At 42.8% G+C, this 17,097-nt stretch overlaps 1 protein-coding gene and 1 long non-coding RNA gene across 5 annotated transcripts in view; one reads left to right on the forward strand and one right to left on the reverse strand.

Annotated features, from left to right (window-relative positions):
- LOC309532253 (heparan-alpha-glucosaminide N-acetyltransferase-like) overlaps positions 1-17,097 on the reverse strand; it is a 201,900-nt gene that overhangs the window by 127,488 nt on the left and 57,315 nt on the right. The window lies entirely within an intron of this gene.
- The window catches only part of LOC309532350, a 44,506-nt gene that overhangs the window by 26,619 nt on the left and 790 nt on the right, over positions 1-17,097 (forward strand). The window contains exon 4 of the long non-coding RNA XR_014219795.1: positions 687-795. This is a non-coding gene — a long non-coding RNA (uncharacterized lncRNA). The remainder of the gene's footprint in view (positions 1-686; positions 796-17,097) is intronic.

The raw sequence follows: 17,097 nt of genomic DNA on the forward strand, positions 1-17,097 counted from the left end.
AAGGTCCATCTAGTATAGCACCCGATTCTCACAGTGGCAAACCAGATGCCTAGGGGAAGCTCAGAAGCAGGCGGGACCCAAGTACAATAGTAGTCACTCCACTTGGTATTCCCTGCTAATGGTATCCAGTGCCATACAGCCAGTGGCGTAGCGTGGGGGGTGCAGGGGGGGCCGGCCACACCGGGCGCAACATCTGGGGGTTAGGGTTAGGGGGCGCAAATCCACAGGTTAGGGGGCGCAAATTACTTGCCTTGCCCCGGGTGCTGACAACCCACGCTACGCCACTGCATACAGCCTCTCACTGTGGAAGTAAAACAGAGCCATCAGATCTTGGAAGCCTTAACCTCTATGAACTCATTTAACCTTTTTTTTTAAGTCATTCCAGTCGGTAGCAATCACTCATCTTGTGAGAGCAAATTCCATACTTTAATTATGTGTTGTGCGAAGACGTAGTTTCTGTGGTTTGTCCTTATCCAAATCATGTAACATTCAGCTTCATTCATTGGATGCCCCAGGTTCTGGCATTGTGATGCGAATGGTGGGGAAACTTCTCATTTCACTAACTGTACAAAGGACTGAAACTGTGGTTGCACCATAGATTTATATAATGGTGTTATGATATTGGCAGTTTTATTTTCGGCACTGCCTAATGATCCCTAACATGGAATTCTCTTTTTTTCCCACAGCTGCCGCACACTCGGTCAAAATCTTTATTGAGCTAGCCCCTATGACTTCCCAAGGTCACACTCCTCATCTGGCACTCATCCTAGTAGAGGCAGATTCTGTGTAAAAGAGGTGAGATTCAGCCTCGGGGATTTTGAAGGTGCAAACTGAAGTTTTATGTCTCCGGTGCCTTACTCCATTACTGTTAAATGGACAATTGAAGCAGTTTGTTAGCAGTTATTATTACTACTCAGAAATTTGGTTGGTTTGTCTAGCTCACAAGTTGCCATTTCAGGTACTTTTTTCCAGAATACCATTTATGGTCCAAAGCAAGAACCCAAATGTGGTTTCTCTGGGTGTTTTACAATTTACATCATTCCAATCTGTTTCTCTGTGAATTGTGAATATGCCTCTTTTGTATTGCTCAGAGGGTGGAGTTCCAAGCAAGATTTTCCCCACCTTATATATCCACACTTCTGAGGTATCATGAGGTTGTCTCTGCATTTTCCATCCAATCTTTGCAGCCATATGGTCTAGTCATTGGCATTTTCCTAACTTATTTTAATAGAAAGCTGAGTTTGATGGTATACTGAATTCTACATTTCTGGGATGCACTATGTTGGGAACGCATTATGTTGGGAAGCATCGTAGCAACACATTCCTTTCAAACAGATGATTAAAAAAACACACCATTAATTTTAAAATGGTTTCTGGAACCTTGCCTTATGCACAGCTTCTCACGGATAGAGATTTATGTGCCACTCTTTTACAATCACATTTTTGCCCACTTTAAGATCTGGATGTCAGTGTGGCACTGCCCATATTTCTCAGAACAGGAAATAATGCCTCAAAACCTAAGTGTGCAAACATACATCTTTTCAAAGGATCCAGAAGTCAACAACTGGTATTTCACAGTGTGTTTTTACCACTGAACTATTGCCCAATATAGATTGTCTCCAAAATACCTTGATAAATTCTGCTTGACATGTACAGTATGCCCATCTCCATTTAAAAATAGAGGAAGCTTACATGCTAATGCTTGTGGGATGCAAAAGGCGAGCCGTGCTTCATTAGATTTGAAGGGACGATTCTCTCCTGGTTAGGCCTCTGGCTTGGCCATATTGAATTACAACGCTAAACAGAACAGGAAGGATCTGCCTGCCTAATTCTGTTTGATAGATCGCTTTGTCATTTTCAGATGCCAGATTGGAGATAGCCGCCGCCTCCTTGGCAAAGAATGGTGCTTTAGAGCTCTAGGCTATCAGGAGCAAGCGCTAATGTAACCCAGCATATGCACAGAGACTGCTAGCTTGCTGTAAAATAATTGCTGCAGTTTCTCCAAAAATTGTGGCAACCCATTTTCTAGCAAGTTGCTTCTAGGATTAACTAAACTGGACAAGCTAGATCAGCAGCAACAGCTTTGGGTGCTAATGTGACATCCCATTCTCAATACATACCTACAGATGTTCCATGTAGGTTATAAACAGGTTAGGTTTTTATGAACTGAAGGGAATGCATTGGTGCCACCATGCCCTTAACAAAAATGACCCTAATTTCTTCCTTAACTAGTGCCTCTGATCACACAGGTTTTTCAGGTTTGTTTGGCCTGAGAAAACAATTGGAGAAATAGATATAAATGCCACACACAACAATGTTTTGGAGTATAGAAAGTTGCCCGATACCAAGTCATACCATTGGTCTACCTAGCTCAGTGACAAACTGATGTGCTGGAATGTGGGGCAGAGGTTCAAGAACAGAGCTTCTCCATGCCCCCCCAACATGTAACAAATTAGCATGGATTAGTAATTAGTAAGGGGAGAGGACACACAGCTGAAAGATACATTTCCGTATGGCAGGATATATTCCTGGGAAAGCAGGGGGGACAGGTTGGCTAAGGGAGAAACAGATGATGATGTCCAAATCCTTTAATAGTTCATTCAAGCTCTGCACAGATTTAATATTGAAGTGAGGGAGATTATGAGCAAGGAAAACTCTGGGCTTAACTTCATTTACCTTTCCTCTGCTCTTTCCAAAACTTGGTGTAGAAAGAAAAAGAATTTGCTTCTTAGGTACAATATGGATAATTCCATACTTAATGGCCTGTGCCCAAACAAACCTGCAAGAGATTTAAGATCCATGGCAGAGATTCTACTCCTTTGCCTGCCACAGAGAAGGTTTATGCTACTGGGCATGAAAGATAGTGGCTCTATGTGGGTGGTCCCACGAATGTGAAACTCCCTCTCCTGAGAGATACAATCAGCCGCCTCTTTGTTCTCATTTAAATGGGCTCTAAAAACATTTTAATTTTTGATTCTATTTAACTTTTTCATGTCATTTGTTGTGTTAGATCCATCCCCGCATTTTATGGTGTGATGACTTACGGCTCTGGTATTTATCCCCCACCCCACCTCATTTTATTCTATGTTGTAATGACCTAGAGTGAAGAAATACATTTGAACCCTGAAAAATATTTGTATTCATGACTGGCTTACTAAGGGTTCTTTTCTTTTCTTTTTTATGAGGCTGGCAGAATTGGATTAGTGTAAAGTGTTTCATCACTGCAATTATTATTGGTGCACTGTTTTATTTTTATATGTCTTTTGTTTTTATATGTTGCAAGCTACTGTAAGAAGACAATATATATTGAATGGCAGCATTAAATGAGTGAATGAATTCATTAAGCGAAGAAGAAGAAGAAGAAGAAGAAGAAGAAGAAGAAGAAGAAGAAGGAGAAGAAGAAGAAATTGGATAACATTTAAAAAAACAAACCCCAACTTGTGAATTCCAAAAGTTCTGCTAAAACTGGCCTCTCAAAGTCATTTTTCACCTTTGGACATGGAGAATTTGCTCTTCTGTTACTGCAAACTATAATGGGTCTGTCACAACTGTGGATATTAATGGGCACCTGACCTTTCCAGTGCCTTACACTGGGGTCACTTCAAAATGGTTTTATGTCTTTGGTTGGAAGAAGTGTTCTTAAGAGAGAACTTCATTTAGTCTCATCTATTTTTAGTTAATCCAACTCTTCAGACAGCAAGCAAGGTCAGCAAATCTTCACCAGAAGGTCACAAACCCACGATGCAGAACTATGTAAGTTGCCAGGCCATTAATTATTCCACAGAACAAACTCTACTCTACTTCTTTGGTTAGACTGGTTACCATCTGTAGTTAAAGTAGAAGTAGAGATACTGAAAGCTGAATACATGATATCTTTATTTTCTGGCTGGCAGAAAGAAGCAAGTGCTTGGGCCTCATTGTTAGAAATCTTTGTGTGAACAGATCTGTATGGGACTGGGCTGCTTGTTTGCAGACTAGGACATCTGTTTCTGTTTGGTGTGCATGGAACACATAGAAATGTCTTCTCCACTGAGCCGGCCCACTTTGACATGGAGTGAAGCAGTGGAAACAGAAGAGGCGGCACTCCTAAAAGTGTTCCACCCGGACACTGCCGAGGAAGCAACCCAGGTAAGGTAAGGGAGGCTATGGGGGCAGTGAAGCAGCACAGAACTCCACTGGCCCAGCTGCTTTATTTCTTCCCTGCTTCTAGGGACAGAGAGGGACCACTGGGCAAAGCTCTGCAGAATGCCTCACTATCAGGAGTACGTGCAGGAGCCAGGCCCTGTGACCAGTAGGGCTTCGCAGGACTGGGGCTTTCCAAAGTTTGTTCTGAAGAGGCAAGACGCGGCCGCACAGGTGAGGTCAATTGGTAACTCACAGCACCTGGTGGCAATAGCCGGGAAGGGATATAAGACCAGCATTTCCCTTCGGCTCTTTGTCACAGTAACACGCTTCCTGCCTCACTGCGCTTGGATTCTTGACTCCTTGCTTCCTGATCCTCAGACCCTTGGCTTCTTGACTCCTTGTTTCCTGCTCCTCAAACCCTTGACTCCTCGACTCCTGGTTTCCTGAGCCTCGGACCCTTGGCTTCCGGACTTCTGGCTTCCGGACTCCTGTTCCTGCTCCCACCCCACCATCTTGCCCCAGGTCGCAATGTCCTCCACCAGGACTTCGTAAACCAGACCGTGACATTCACCTCTCAACCAGTTGGCGAGAGGGGAGGAGTTCACTCACCCCGCTTTGCTGCCAGCTGGGAAGGAGCTTTGGAAAGAGGAACGGATTTGGTCTTCTTGATGACCCAATGGCCTGATCTAGCGTACATTAGACAACCCAGCCATATTTCAGCCCAGGATGTTCTGCCCCACTTGGAAAATGGATGCTTGATTAGAGATGTAGGAGGACTCATAAATTAAAACAACATAACTAGCTTTGCTTGGAATATAAAACTCTGGCTCTGGGTCTGCACCTCTCTCATTGCAAGCAGGACCTGCAAGAAAATGTTGCCATATGGAGTGCTTCTACTCAGGGTTCCAGCCAGCTGTGTGCATTCCAGAATATGACATTCCACTCTCCCTCTTCATTTTTCTGGTTTCTATTTTTTGTCTTCCAGATGTCAGCCAGTAAGTTAGTATTCCATGCTCACTAAGCATGCTCAGTTTGCACTGGTTTGTTTTTGAGGGTTTCCCCTTAGGCTTTTTTTCTCTAAAGTTTTTTTTGTACTTCAGCAAACGGTGAGATTTCTCCAAGCCTGCCTCTTCCATGTGAATGGTGTCATTTTGGCTAGATAAGGATCATAAGGATCCACAGTTGGACAAAAATTCATTATATATCCTCAGTGAAGTTGATACTTTACCGAGCAACATATGCAAAAAAAAGAGACGTCCCTGCGGGATTAATTTCATTTCTAAATCTTCTTGAAAAGTACTACTAAATAAAATAGTGTTACAAACTCTAAAACATTGTTCTTAAAGACAGAGGTCCTTTTATTGTTCAGGAAATTATTCATTATGCTAACTACTTTGCACCACAGTTGAGAGGCCAAGAAAGAGAATCATCATTTATCACAGAAAGTCTTGAGCGGAAAGAAGCCTGAATGCTAATTTTTACTGTGCATTGATTGTTTAGACTAGAGTTAGAAAAAACAAAGGGGTAGTCTATTGGTTACGGAATTGTTTTCATATCCAGACAAATGTCACAGCAGGTTTAGAAGGTTGTTTTGTTGGTGCTCTGTATGGGGAATCCTGTTTCTTGCGACACTTTACAAATGAAAGAACTATAGTGTTTGTCAGTCGCTTACAGTATTTTATTTATCTTCCTCCAGTGGCTTTATCTTGTTTAACAGCCCTCTCTTGCAGGTTGTATACAGGGTTGTTGTGAGATAAACATAACTTCTGAGTCTCATTTATTTATTAAAAAATATTTATCACTATTTATGAAAATATCAGAGCGGTTTACAACAAAACATTTTTATGTGTTTATTTAATCAACTTTTAATAAAATATCAAAAAGAAGAGTTATTCCCCTCCTTCCTGAAGGAAAATGGGCAATGCCCTTTGTAACATGGTGTTGCCAACTGCAATTTTCATAATTACTTGCATCAAAAAATTATTTAAAGGAAATTGCTACCTAATTAACTGATGTCTTTTTACATTGATTTTAAAAACTTCTGATAAACTAATCAGTTATGGCTACAATCCACTTGCCTAGGAGTGATGGGTAAATTGCACTGTTGCATGTTGCAGCCCTAAAACATCAGCATCTTTAAATTAAGTCAACACTTCATTTACACCTTAAGGTATATTTGAGCTGACACTTTTCCCTGCTACTGCTATTCACATGAAGAGAGCAGCAAAAGCATAATTCAGACATTCATCCTATATGCGTGTATGCATATTTGTTCACCATCAAACTAACTCATGCTTAGATTAGACCCACTGAAAACAATAAACAGAAGTTACTTAGACCCATTTATTTCATACTACTCTAAATATGACTAACAATGGATCTCACCCAGTGTCTGTAGGACTTTACACACAAAGGCTTTGATTGCACATTCAGGGAACCTTTGACTTTGGTAACATTGTGCCCTGAAGGGAGCCAACATTTGGCACCCCCAAGAATTTATTATTTTCACAATAATTCATGTTGGTACAGTTGCTTTTTAATGGCTCTTTTCAATAGGTTCCCAAATAAGGTGGTATTATTATTATTATTATTATTATTATTATTATTATTATTATTATTATTATTATTATTTTGCACCCCTCAGCTCAGTGCCCTATACAAGGGAACTGCCCACACCACCCTAAATCCAAAGCTGCCTTTGACTAGGCATGGTTTCTAGTTGTGCAGATGACACCTACAAAGTTTGTATGAACCTAGATTTTTGCCAGATATTATGCATGTACATGTTAGCCAGTTTGGATAGATGTCTCAAGCTGTTGGCCTTCCTGGCCATAGCCCTACCCTTGCTCCTTCAGTGTCAGATTCTTTTCTTTTTTTTAACCTGCATGTATTGTATGAACAGAAAAATTATTATACTTTCTGCTCCCAAAGTTGAAAGTATCAGGACAGAATCCTCGCTGCCTCTAAGATGCACACTATTTTCTTTCTGTCCCAGTATTGCACCTGTTTAAACAGGTTTTAAAAACTTTTATTTTGCTTCAAAAACCTGCAAAACCTTTTTGACCAGAGACTACAGTGGGACAAAAGAAAATATGAGTGCTTATGCCACACACAATAGTTTTATCACACTTTCAATACTGGAAAAATCCTGTTCTGTCTTATCTTCCTGGACACCTTATTGATTTGTTTCTGCTAAATAATTTTATCAGAAGCTAAACTGGACTAATTGACCATCCACTTTCAAAGTGTCCCTCTTTTCTAGGGAACTGCATAAATATATTTGTGCTAGAATAGTGAAAAACAAACTGAAATGAAAGTGGCAGTGCAGAGCAGACTTTTAACAGACACTGACTTGGAGATCACACTGGAGATGTTAGGAGCCTCTTCCAAGCCAAGGATGTCAAGCAAATCGATAATCAACTCAGCATTTCCCAGAAAATTAAATTGGAGTCGGTGCTCTCCTATTTTGAGAAGGGATTGCAATTGCATTTGGGAGATTCCTAGACTCCAAAGAAGCAATGCCAAACGCTTCTGATATTCCAAACATAACAAGTTGAAAGTACAGTATCTAAACAAAACATAAAATATTATGGAGCCAAGCCAGATATTGTCTCATCGGTGGGGCTCCCACTTCAATAGCAGTAATACAGTCACGGAACACTAAAGAGCATATGCTAAGCAAGATTTCCAAAAGAACTGTAGCGTTTTGCTATGTCAGTGCTTCCCTCCCAAGGAACTTAGCAATCCCTCTCACATGAGCACAGAATGGAAGATGTCAGGATCCCCAAGGATGTGCTCTGCGGGAAGCTGGCTTCAGGCACCAGGCCCATCGGCAGACCAACTCTGCGATACAAAGATGTCTGCAGGCGTGACATGAAGTCTGGGAACGCCAACCCCACCGTGTAGGAATCCCTTGAAGATAATCACAGTGCCTGGAGACAGGTTGCACATCCATAGCAGTGACCAGAGGAGGAATGACTAAGAGAGTTTGTGTCCTGGTCCAGTAAACGCTTCCGCTGCGCCACCAGCAACAGCTCTCTTTGCAGAGTATTAATTAAGTCCAGTGCAGAGATTCTTGTTGCAGTACAAGCTTCAGAGTCTCAGCAGCAAAGAAATAACAACACAGGGAAGCCCTGTCTTTCCAAAGACAGGTTTATTGCAGACAGATAACAGAAACACCTCCGGAGCTTTCAGACATTTTTGCTTCACGCCCCCCACACACAGAGAAACAAACACTCTTTATATACTGAGCAACTTAACAACTTAACGAGCTTGGCTACTTAAAGTTACATGACATTGCTAACTTGCCAGCGTCTTAGGTTTCAAACCCTAACACCCCCTCTCGCTGGCAATACAAAAAACAAAATTACTTCAGACCCATTTCTTCACAAAAGTTTTCATGCCGCTGAAACCCAAGCGGTTTTGTAAAACCATCAGCTTGATTTTCATGACTGGGACAGTAATTTAATTTAACAATTCCTGCTTTTACCGTTTGACAAACATTTTGAAAGCGGATATCCAAATGTTTTGTACGACCTTTAAACTGCCCATTTTGTGCTAACTTAAGACACGGTTGATTATCACCCCATACAGTGATTGGAGTGATGGCCTTTTCATACATCTCTTGTGCCAAGCATTTGTAAAATTCTAGATCTCTACATAACTCAGACAAGGCACAGAACTCAGCTTCTGTTGACGACAAAGCAATCAGGTTCTGTTTCTTGGATCTCCACCCAATCAGAGAGTTACCAAATTTTATTACACAGCCAGACACTGATTTTCTATCCTTTAAATTTGCCCAATCACTATCTGCCCAACAAGTAATCTGTGCTTGTCCTTCCGAAGATAATTCAAGGCAAAAATCTTTGGTGTATTGTAAATATCTTAACACTCTTTGAATTCCTTTCCATGCATTTAAACTAGGCTTCGAAGCTTCTCTGCTGAGTAAGTTAACAGCGTAAGCAATATCTGGTCTACTCCATTGCGAAAGATGAAGTAAGCTTCCCAGTGCTGACTGAAAGATTTCAGCACGCTTGAATTCAGCACTATCCTTGAACTCATTGTCTTTTACAAAACCCATTTCCATTGGTGTTCTAACACCTGCACACTCCGTCATGTTAAACTTTTTCAACATTTGTAATATCTTGCCTTTTTGATTCAGTAGAAAACTGCCATTTTTGGTCCTATCTATCTGAATACCAAGATAGACCTTCACATCACCAAGATTCTTAACTTTGAAGTGTTTATTTAACTCTTTGGCTAGTTTTTTTACTTGTTCTTGTGTCTTTGAAGTATAAATCAGGTCATCTACATAAACAAGCAAAGATTCTTGAGCATCTCCTGAACTTCTGAAATATAAGCAATTGTCAGCCTTGCTCCTGCTAAAACCAATGCCTACCAAAACGTCATTCAAACACTCATTCCAATTATGAGCGGATTGCTTGAGTCCATAAATAGATTTGTGTAGTTTCCATACCTGATTTGATTTACCAACTTTCAATCCTGGCGGTAGCTCCATATAGAGCTCTTCAGCCAAGTCTGAATGAAGATAAGCTGTAGAGACATCAAATTGATTCACTTTGAACCCTTTCTGAGCAGCAACTGCTAATAGTGCCCGTAGGGTTTCACTCCTTGAAGTGGGTGCATAGACTTCGGAATAATGTAACCCCTTTCTTTGCGTAAAACCTCGAGCTACAAGCCTTGCTTTGTACTCTGGTTTCCCCATCGCTGTTGTCTTTATCCTGTACACCCACCTACAACTTACTGCCTTGGTACCTTCTGGCAGTTTGGTGATGGAAAACACACCCAGTTCTTTCATAGAATTCAACTCCTTTTGCATGGCCTCACGCCACCTACTGGCCTCCTCCTGGGGTAATTGCTCAACCTCCTCAAAACTTTCAGGTTCGCAATTTGCCAAACCAGCCCAAACACTAATAGCTTGGTACCTTTCAGGAGGTTTACCTTTGTTGGTACGCTTAGAATGCCTTAACAGTTCCTGCGATGTTCCTTCAGTTTCCCCCTCTGACCCAGAATCACTAGTCGTCACCTGTTTGTCACTAGTAGTTGAAGAACTTTCTGATTCTGACTTTACACGTCTCTCTTGCTGTACAGGTGAACTTTTACAGCTAGAAGATTCTGACTTTACAGATTTGGGTGAACTAGACGATTTCTCACCCTTGTCCTCAGATTCAAATTTCTCAGTCTGTTCTGGAACTAATACCTGCCCTGGGGCCTGAGTTTCATTGCTACTGTTCACCACATCAAATAGTATGTCAGGATTTCCATGAATTTTATTCCAACCATCCTGTTCACAAAATTCCGCACTTCTGCTGATTGTGATTTTCGTTTGATTTCCTTCTACATTCACAAATCTCCAACCTTTTGTGTTTGCTTGATAACCACAGAAAAACATTTCTTTAGACCTAGGATCACCTTTCCTACGTTGTGCCCTAGGCACCAGCACATAAGCACGACATCCAAAAACTCTCAGATTATCTATTTTTGGTTTTTTCCCAAATAGCATGAAGTAAGGAGTGTTGCCTACTGTGCTATTGTACACTCTGTTAAAAGTATAATTCGCATACAGTGCAGCCTCAGCCCAAAAACGCTGTGGAAGTCCAGAATCAAACAGCAAAGCAGCAATGGCTTCCTGTAATGTTCGAAATTTTCTTTCGGCAACTGCATTCTCCTGTGGTGAATAGGGATTGGTAAGTCTATGAACTATACCTTTCCTTTTTAACCACGTCTCCAGCGTGTGGTTCACATATTCCCCACCACGATCTGATTGTATTTTACGTACCCTGGTGTCAAATTTACATTCAACTTCTTCAATCCAATCCATCAGGATGGAAGCTGCTTGTGATTTTTCTTTCAGAAAGAAAACCCAACTAGCCCTTGAAAAGTCATCCACCAAAATTTGCATAAATCTCGCACCTCCAAGCGATTTGACTGGCATAGGGCCACACACGTCTGTGTGCATAAGTTCAAAGGGTTTCTTGCTTACTCTATCAGATCTAGGATAGTTACATGTCTTAACCTTAGCATGTTTACAAGCACAACAATCCAGAAAATTTGGACAGGGTTTAATGTTACACTCCTCAGCTAAATCTGGCATCTTGCTTACATACTTAAAGCATATATGAGCTAACCTTCTGTGTAGTAGATGTGCACAACCTGTATGAGGAGCCTTATTTACAAACTTAGCTTGCGCTTCACCTGTTGAACATCTACCTGCTGCTAACTGCTCTTCATCCAAAACAAAAAGCCCATCCTCACAGGGAATTTTAACTAGCTCCTTCCCCTGTTTCGAAATGGTGCACACATCATTTTCAAACTCAACCTTAAAACCACTTTTTACCAGGCATGACACACTCAAAAGTCCATTCTTCATTCCTGGAAGAACAAAAACAGGAAGGTTAGTTTGCAAACAGTTAACATAAATTGTGCCTTTAAGGTTCATTTCTCGTTTACTATTGTCTGCTATAGTCACGGTTTTTGCAACTGGCAATGTCTTGCAGTTCATCAAGCGGCCACTAGATGTCTCTGGAACTAAACTGTGACTTGCTCCACTGTCAATTATCCACTTCAAGGTTTGTTGGCTCCTTTTAGGACTCTGTTGTGCTGCCATTGCAGATAGTCCCTTATCAGCACCTGCTCCCCCTCTGGATCGTTGATTCTTGTAGTTCTCACGTCGTCTTCCCCTGTAACTCCGGAAACTGGCCCTGGACTGTTGCAATTCCTGTTGCTTTTCTGGACACTTTGCTATCAAATGAAACCTGCTGCCACATCGAAAACATGACTTGCTGGCCATAGCAGACACTTGTGAGGCTTCCTTACAGCTCTGCCTGCTAGTTTCCCCACGCTGGGAATTATCTGAACATCCAGCCCTTGGGGTATTTGAATTATCAATACGTTTTCGATGATGTTGATATTCTTGCTCACACAATCTACCAGTCACATAATTCATATTCAGCTGGTCCTCTGGCAAAACTTGTAAAGTTAGTACTAAGTTTTCAAACCCTGCATGCAGGCTGCTAAGCAGAGTATAAACTTTAATATTTTCAGGAAAATTCACACCTAAAGACGACAGTCGGTTGAAATACTCAGTCATCTGTGATGTGTGTTCAACCACACTTTCCTCTGGCTTCAGTTTCAACTCATACAAAGCACGTATAATGTTCACCTTCTCTCCGGGCGTGGCTCTATGGTGAATTCGCCTAAGAGCTTCCCAAATTTCAAATGCAGACCTTAAATTTTCCACATGAGGTAATTGGGAATCGTCTATCGATACCAACAACATGCATCTAGCTTTAGTGTCCATTTTATCATGTTCCCTGTTCTGAGCATGTGCAGCAGCCTGTTGCTCTGCTGTGGCATCTGCTGCAACAGCCACAAACGGCTTTCGCCTCTGGACATAGTCAGCCCACACTTCTTTGGCTTCCAACCAGACTTGAGCCCTCTTAGACCACTGCACGTAATTAGCAGAGTTCAACTTTGTAAAGGGAACCTGGAAATTTTCTGCTGCCATTCTTGAGGTCTGCTGCTACTCCCTCTGTGTGCCCTTGCTTCTCTTTCCCCTTGGGATTTGTTTTACTCACTTTTCAGATGCCTCCAGCCTCCTCTGAAGCCTTTTAAACTCTTTCTTTCATCTCTTCACTAGCAACCTACCACCGTCCTCTGGTTTTATTAACAAAACACAAACACAACGGGAGGTCAAGCTAGCCTTTTGCAGCTAATGAAGCTGTAAATCTTCACTTACGCAGCTCTCTCAATTTTCTGCAGCCTCTCAGTTCCTTTAAGAGCTGGATTTACGACCAAGCCGGTCTTCTCTCATCCGAAAGCTGCTTTCACTTTCTCTGCACACAATACAGCTGTAGAAACGTAGAAGGAGTCCATAACCTAAGAGAGTTTGTGTCCTGGTCCAGTAAACGCTTCCGCTGCGCCACCAGCAACAGCTCTCTTTGCAGAGTATTAATTAAGTCCAGTGCAGAGATTCTTGTTGCAGTACAAGCTTCAGAGTCTCAGCAGCAAAGAAATAACAACACAGGGAAGCCCTGTCTTTCCAAAGACAGGTTTATTGCAGACAGATAACAGAAACACCTCCGGAGCTTTCAGACATTTTTGCTTCACGCCCCCCACACACAGAGAAACAAACACTCTTTATATACTGAGCAACTTAACAACTTAACGAGCTTGGCTACTTAAAGTTACATGACATTGCTAACTTGCCAGCGTCTTAGGTTTCAAACCCTAACAATGACCGCTAGGAGGAACACAGAGAGAGGAAACACCATGGTGCAGCTGCACCAGCACAAGTGGACACCTTCATCTGTCTCACCTGCAGCAAAACATCTCTCTCCCGTATCAGTCTCTACAGCCACAGCAGGCACTGTAACCATCCAACAGTTTGACTTCACCCCCAAAGGCACACTCCTCCCTTGCCTCCCAAGACAGAAAGATGCCAACAGGCATCCCACCCTTCCTCTAAGGCAGTGGTGGGGATGCATTTTCAGACTGATGGCTACATTCTCTTCTGAGCCACATGCCAGCTAGTTTCTACACTCCTCTCTGTCCTCCATCAAGGCAAGCAAGAGGCATTCTCAAAGCTTGTGGGCACATTCTAGTCAGGCAAAAACTTTCAGGTGTGAAGCAGAGCCAGTGAGGGGTGTGGCTTAAGGAGTGGAGGTGTGGCCTGGACAGAGTTCTGTGCATCAGATAAAGAGGCCTGCATTTGGACTCTGGGCCTGAGGTTCCTCAACCCTGGTTCAAACCCTCCAAGTGTCCCTATTTTCCAGGGACAGTCCCAGATTTACAGAAGCCGTCCCCATTTCTGATCTGAACCTGGAATGGCCCACTTTTCCTTAGGGCATCCCTATTTTCATCAGATAAATGTTGGAGGGTATGGACCCCTGAGTCAAGGAGATAAGTAACTATACAACCATTAGAAGCCATTTGAAAGCAGCCCTGTATAGGGAAGTTTCAAATGTTTGATGTTTTATTGTGTTTTTACATATGTTGGAAGCCACCCAGAGTGGCTGGGGCCAAACCAATCAGATGGGCGGGGTATAAATAATAAAATTATTATTATTATGGAATAGGACATCCCTATTTCCACTGGAGAAATGTTGGGAGGGTATGCTGTTTTAAGGAGACCACTGTGGGGTAAAACATGAGTTATTTGAAATCCAAGTCCAACCCTGTGCGTAGAATCCAGTGTTTTTGTTCTGTAAATGGAAGAAGTGTTGTTCTCTCATTCTTTGAATGGAAACTCCTTCTTTTCACAAAGTAAAAAGGTTGGGTACTAACCTATATCTACTATTTCCATACTGGCTGTGCAAAACACTGGGAAGGCATCTTCCCCAAATTAGAATGCTTAGAAGCCTAGGTGGATCTTTTGTCTTTTCTCTACAGCTGTTACCCATTCTGGGCCTTTGGGATAGGTCAGATCAAATTCTAAACTAACACACACACAAATAAGGAGCAAAGGGGTAGAGGTAATATAGACAGCCAAGCAAAAACCATGGAAAAGTACAGGTTCCTCTGAGACATTTTGACTTATGATTTTGTGCCCAAAGACTTGGCATTCCTGCCTTTCTCATCTAATAAAGAGAGATGATTCACTGATAATGGAAATGGTTCCTTAAGTAAATTGCTGCCTCATCTAGGCTTTTGTATTTGTAAGCAATAACTGGAAGCTACGGCACATTTTTACTCTCTTGTCTGGAAAGTATATTGACCTCAACTTTTGGCTCATACCTGTGTTCTGATATATAAAACCAGCAGCATCATGTGTTTAAAAAAATGTTCCAGGATTAAACCACCTCTAACTGTACATGGGAGACACGGGTGGCACTGTGGGTTAAACCACAGAGCCTAGTACTTGCCTATCAGAAGGTCAGCAGTTCGATTCCCCCCGCAACGGGGTGAGCTCCCATTGTTCAGTCCCTGCTCCTGCCAACCTAGCAGTTTGAAAGCATGTCAAAGTGCAAGTAGATAAATAGGTACCACTCTGGCAGGAAGGTAAAGGGCGTTTCCGTGCACTGCTCTGGTTCACCAGAAGCAGCTTAGTCATGCTGGCCACATGACCTGGAATTTGTACGCCGGCTCCCTCGGCCAATAAAGCGAGATGAGTGCTGCAACCCCAGAGTCGGCTACGACTGGACCTAATGGTCAGGGGTCCCTTTACCTTTTTAACTGTACGTGGAGGGAATCACATCACTGAATACCACTGCTTACAAAAACCCTGTTGAAAGCTAGTATGTCCTGGAGAAATTTTATACGTTCAGAAAGAAAGGAAAAAGCTGGAACCCTTCTCCTCACATTCAGCTTTCCACAAGAAGAGTTATTGATATGGGAGAGAAGTCTGTCATGTGATTTCCTCATCTGCTGTGACGTAGTCCAAGAACCCCCTTGCCATGTGATTATTTGTTTCCTTATCACAGAGAGGCTTCTAAATGCAGATGCAGGAAAGTTGGGGAGGCATGAATGGGAACTGCACACACTCTTAAATGTACTATTCCCACACTGTTTGGGACAACAGTTCTATATAACAGGACATTTTCTAGGATTTCATCATGGTTAAGATTTTCCAGGGAATCAACAGGTAAACCATGTGGTGACGTCAATCAGTCCTCAGGTTTGGTTTGGCTTTTTAAAATGATCTCCAAGAGAGAAGTTGTCAAATTGTGTGTTTGGGCCCCAATATACGTCTTATTCATATGGATTCCTCCTGGTCTTAGCTCAGGAAGCAGAGAACACAGTGCAGAGTTGTTTTCCGTTCACTACATCTCAGAAGCAGATGTCTTTCTGGATGCAATGCTTGGGCCCACCATTCCTAAAAATCTACCTCCTCCCCTTTCTATGAGCCAATTCACATATAATTATCTTAATTAAAGGGTGCAATGTAACAAAGCCACCCTGTGCCTGTATTCGCTTCTGAAAGAAGGCAGCAGGCAATTTTCCACCAATGGCTGCTGAAGCAGCTGGAGAATACTTCCAAGCATGCTCATCCTTCTGTTATTCTGTACAGTGCAACTGCAAGTTCTTTCAGGCACTGCCAGTACAGCTCAATTAAATCCACAACAGGCAGTCTGCTCTCCAAATATACCTCATTCTGGTGATGGAGGCCTTCCCCTAAGCCAGTGGTTTTCAACCAGTGTGCCGTGGCACCCTGGGGTGCCTTGAATTATGGTTAGGGGTGCCACGGGCAACACTGGCCTGTGTCCCTCTTTCTCTCCCTCCGCCCTCCGATGCCATCTTATGTCTCTGCCTCCCAAAGGCTTGAAGAGTTGTTTGTTGCAACAGCCCTGACTACAAGCTCCTCAGGTGAATGGTGCCTCTGGGGCTGGCCAGGGGGTGCCTCCCAGGCCCTTGTGGGGCAGTATGAGGAGGCACCTCTCTTTGGGGCAGGGGGGGCAGCTCAGAAACCAGGGATGGCAGCTGTAACAGCTCAAACGACTCCCAAGGAGAGGGGAGAGGAGGCTGAGGGAACACTCAAGGGAAGGTGTTTGAAAAGGGGTGAGAGGCTGCCATCTCTGCAGGCAAGGGGTGACATAACTGGACTCCTGAGCCCCACAGGGGTGCCGCAGAAAGAATGTAGTTGGTCATGGAAGCTGTGGACCCAAAAAGCTTGAAAAACTCCGACCTAAGCAAATAGGAGAGCAAGACTTTCCTCTTCCTGACAGCTTGTGGCAAGCTGTTGGTGAGGATAAATGTGATGGGTTGTGGGGGGTGGGGGGAAGCAGCCACCACCAGATTGGGGAAGAATATGAGCCAGTGCATGATAAGTGAAGAACAGCTGGGTAGCTCTTCTTGCCAGGAGCCCCAGGTGAAGGGGTGTGCAAACATGTTTTAAAGTATTCTCCAGCTGTTGTGCCTGTAGTAGGTGCCAAGGCAAGGGACTTCCCTTTCTCTACTAAAGGCAAGTTTTTACATTCAACATGCTTGTGTAGAGTAGTTAAATAAACCACTCAC

This window comes from Podarcis vaucheri, assembly GCF_965113315.1.
Source record: "Podarcis vaucheri genome assembly, chromosome: 5".
NCBI lineage: Eukaryota > Metazoa > Chordata > Lepidosauria > Squamata > Lacertidae > Podarcis > Podarcis vaucheri.